The sequence below is a fragment of the Lagopus muta genome, chromosome 1 (genome assembly GCF_023343835.1).
Source record: "Lagopus muta isolate bLagMut1 chromosome 1, bLagMut1 primary, whole genome shotgun sequence".
Taxonomy (NCBI): Eukaryota; Metazoa; Chordata; class Aves; order Galliformes; family Phasianidae; genus Lagopus; species Lagopus muta.
In genome coordinates this window covers 117,003,182-117,007,942 of record NC_064433.1, presented here as the reverse complement: position 1 = coordinate 117,007,942, position 4,761 = coordinate 117,003,182, and positions in this window count along the sequence as shown.

Below are 4,761 nucleotides of genomic sequence, written 5' to 3'. Positions count from 1 at the left end.
GGCTATGAGCAATCTTCTTTATTTTCCTTATTTATTTATTTTTAATTAAATAATTTCAGGTAAGTATTGAGACGTGAACAGTACTATTAATAACTAAAAAAGAAAAGGGTATGCAAGAGTTTAGACCCTCAGATAAGAGTATTTCCTCCGTATTATATTAAAAAGTTTCAAATATAAATGGGAAGACACAAAAATTTATTTGTACAAGAGCTGCTCTGAAATAACACCTCCCATTTTATTAAGTTGGTCCACAGTGTCAGAGGTGGATGTTGGTGGTGTGGCAGTAGAGGTTGAGCCTTCTCACCAATATCCCATTGCATTTTGTTGTCATACAACAGATGGCAGCTGAGAGGCAGCGTATGGGAACTGCCAAATCACAGCCTGAACCTCTGATTGACCACCTGAGGCAAGCAATGAGTCAGCCCTGGGAGCACAGATGAAGGCAATTCACCTGTGCTACTGGAAGGGGTGGAGCCTGGCTCCACCTCCCCTAGACCCATTTAAGAGCTGGCTATCAGTGGGAAAGGTTCTCTTTTGGAGATTGTTCCTCTTGGGGTCTTCTTAGGGAGCCTAACACAAGGGTAAGCTTTCTATCTATTCTTCTTTGGTGTGGTTACCTGTTTAGCCTAACTTTCCTGTATATTTCTTAATTATAGCTTCTGCGTATTTACTGATTATACAGACAAAATAGCACCTGACATGGAAGTGCATATGAAGTAAAGTTGTGAACAATTGCACCCATTGACATTCACTGATGCCTGATGAACATTTGCAGAGACCAAAAGTTAAGTCAGCACAGCAAAGTGGTAGGTGGTGCATTTCAGTACTGGTGACAGCAACAGTGTGTCACCTCCACTGGTGCAGGTTTTTACAACTGCAGCATGCAGGCTCTTGTTTATTGCTGATAATTATGCTGGTAAGTATGTTAAAAAGTGTTTTGTAGTTGAGAATTTAGTCTACCAAATGGTGGTACAGTGCTCCTTATATGTATGGTAGTTTCTGTGGAAGCAAATAGGAGTCATTACTTTTGGAATGACGTTCCAGGTCCTTCTCAGACCAGCTGCTCTGAAAGTATATTAGCAGAAGACCATTCTGAGAGAAACTAGAACAACCCCCCCACTTCCCTTCCTAACCCAGCAGCCTTTAATTTTCCTCCCTTACTGTGGCCACGTAGGAAGACCTTGAATATGCCAACAGGCTCTGAATAATTTTTTGTACTTGGCAGCTGATTTAACCCCAAATTGATGACTCATCACCAGTTGATGGGTTTGTCCACCATGAAAGGAAACATCATAATGTCAGTAGCTGATAAAACAACCCAGCAAGGTGAAAAGGCAAACAGATCTTACATAAAGGCCTACAAAGCAGCCAACAGAAAGTTGACTACCCCGAATGTAGTGTCCCATTTCTGTAACTTATGACAGTTAGCAATGGTAGAGCTAGAGCTTCAGAAATTTGATAGTTGTACTTGGACATCTGTTATCAGTGATGTGGGTGCAAGCATTAACAGCTGTAGCAACTTGCAGCCACACCAGTTTTTCATGATGAATAAAGCTTCTCTCTTTTTGAGAAAACTTAGATGGAACCTGAGCAAAACAGCATAATAAGCAATGCAATAATTAAGTCTCCAAGTAAGAGATTACTACTGTGTAGCTTTGGAATTAACCCAGTGACAAATGAGTTTGAGTAGAATCCAAAATGATATTTCATCAAAAGCCCCAAGCTCAATTGGTGAGAGCAAAGTCAGACATAGCAAGTTTGGTTACTTCTGGGCGACAGACACTAAAACAAGTTTTAGGGAAGACTAAAGACACACTGGACCATAGGTAAAATTAGAGTCAAAAGGTAAGAGCTCTGTTTGTAGGCTGTGGAACAACTGAGCTACAAACTAACATAGAAGCATCTTCTATCTTCTGTCTCTGTATTAAATCTAACCCAATCTCATCTCTAAGGTCTGAAATCCTACTGCTTATGATGTATTTTTTTTTTTACCATTTGTCTACTGCACTCCAAAAAGTGCAAGTTACATAAACATTTGTGCAAATACATTACTGTATGTTTTTACAAAGTGGTGCAAGCACTCTTACTTTATTTACAGCTTTCAAGCGTTCCTGCTCTTGGACTCCCTCATTACATGTGAGAGAAGAAATGGCTGAGAATATCAGTTGTTTACATGGCTTCCTTTCTGGCAACTCAAGAAATGGGAGTTCCCCCATTCCTGATCATGCCAAACATACAGGCTGACATCAAAAACATTAGTAGCTGGGGATAACATTTAGGTGATGAATAGATCAGGACAAGTAGTCTCTCCTTAATGACTTAAAAGCTGCTGTAGCTGGCTCTCGAGCAGCAAGGAAAAAGAAGATAGAGGTGAAATGGTTATATGTTGACAGGGTGAATAACCAAGAATGACCAGAAAAAAGTTAACATTCCTATTTTCACAAGACATTTGGCATGGAAGGCGATGCACCTTCCAATGGCATCACAGCTTTTCTTTTGACGCCTATCCTTCCAATGACCTAATGTTTGGATATGGTGAATATTTGAAGGTAATGTGCCACATTCTGGACTTCCATTCCTCAGTTGAATGACTGATTTGTATGTTCTCAGAACTAAACAGTTTGTGGGGTGCCCTGCAGTTCATCATAGTTTTCAATGCACTTTGAATTTGTTGGAAAAAAGGCTTCAAAAGTATAGAAGCATGAAAATGGCAGGTACCTCTGCAGAATATCTGGTCCAATTCCTGCTCAGAGCAGGGTCTTGAGCTACAGCAGGTTGCTTGAGGCTTTGCAGTTCTGTTCTGAGCGTCTCCGAATTTACCAGTTCAATCAACTTTAAGGTATGGTTTTTTTTCTTCTCATATTCCAATTTGTGCCACTGCCTCTCCCTCTGACACTGAACACCAATGAGTAACATTGGCGATGTTGTCTTCACTCCCCTCATGAGGTATTTTATGCACAGGTAAAATCCTCCTGAGCCTTCTTTCTTCAGCCTGAACGGTTCCAGCTCTTTCAGCCTCTTCTCATATATCAAATGCTCCAGTACCTTAACCACTCTAGTATCTTGGCTTCTATGAAATATTGTATAATAAAGGCCATTAGAGGCAAATCCCAGCCATGGAACTTACCAATGCACACGTGAAAAACAAATAGTTTGACCTTTTTAAGAATTGTCTATATGGTATCTGACTTGCTATTGATTATGAATCAGTGAACATCTTTCTCTACTCCTGCCTCCTCGGCCTCTTCCATCCTAACAAGGATATTAACTTATATTTATATCAGACTTATGGTGAAGACTAACAATTCTTTTAAAGGTAAATATTTTAGAAACCTGTCCTGCAATACAAGGTTGTGCTGATTCTATGAAAGCTTAACTAACCGGGGTGATGTGAACCAAACTAAATGTGTTTTTGAAGCATAGTGACTTCTCCTCTGTTAATGGTACCATGGTCAGAGTACGCACTTGCCATGTAAGAATTTCACAAGCAATCCCAAATTACTTTCAAAGCCTGTGTGTTAGGACAGGAAACACTAGAGCACAAAAGTACAGCTGAGTCAATGCTGAGCCCAAAGCATAAACATGCCCAACATAAACATTGTGTGTGTGCTGCTCATGTCCAGATAAGTAATGCTTGCATCAGTTGATAAGTGTGACAGTCAGTTTACTTCTAGTTTACTTCAATGGTAAGAATGGCACAAGAAGCAGTCTCCTCCAGCCCTGATCACATAATTACATGAATTTAACTCTTTGTTGCCATAAGGCAGCTTGTGGTATGTAATTTCTGATAGCTTGAACACTCTAGGCTGCATCTCTCATGGATCAACAGTGACTGTTTTCTTTGAAAATAAAAGAAAATCTGATCAACTTTTAGAACAAAGAGCATAAAACACTGCCAGCCAAACACACTGTTTATGACAGAACATTCCTCCAAATGTTCTGCAGTCTATGAAAGGAGACCCCTTCTCTAATCTTCTCCCATTTCTGTCTTCTCGTGTGAGCAGCGCTGGGTTGAGGCACCATGGCTGCCTTTTACATAGGTGCCAGTAGCCCTGGGGGTAGCACCGTTCTCAGTGCGTGCAGGAGCTGCTTTCCCCACTGAAATCTGGGGCCCCTCTGCTTAGTTGTTATTACTGTTAGTAATACTTGCGGGGTGCAACCGCACCCGGTGACACAAGGCAGCCCGAGGTCCCCTAACACCCGTTTCTCCATCTCCGCTCCCCGAAATCCCCCCATGTCCGCACTCCGGGACGCCTCGGTCAGGCCGGCGGCAGAGCGGGGCCCGCCGGGCAGCATCACAACAAGGCCGGGCCGGGCCGCGGGCCTGCACCGCGGGATAGCGGCCTTAGGGCGGGGGAGGCTCCAGTATGGAGGGGCCGGGCCGGGAAGGGGTCCCCGGGACCGCCGCTCCGCTCCAGGGGAGCACGCAGAGCCCCGAGCGGCGCTTGGCGGCCGAGCAGCGGCGGAGGCGGCGGCAGGAGGAGCCGCGGAGAGCCGAGCGCCGCCGCGCCGCGCCTCCCCCTCCCGCCGCCGCTGCCGCCACCGCCGCCGCCGCCACCCTTTCCCGCGCCGCACCAGGCACAGGCCCCGGCCCCGGCGGGCGGCTGGCCCGAGGCGGCGGGCAGCGGCGGCGACGCGTTCCCTTCCGCCTTTTCCTGGGTCTCTCTCGGGCAGTGACGTGACGTGCTGACGGCGGGCCCGGCCCGGGGAGCTTGGCCGCTTCCACTCAGCTCCGAGCTCGGCCCCTCCCTCCCCTCCCGC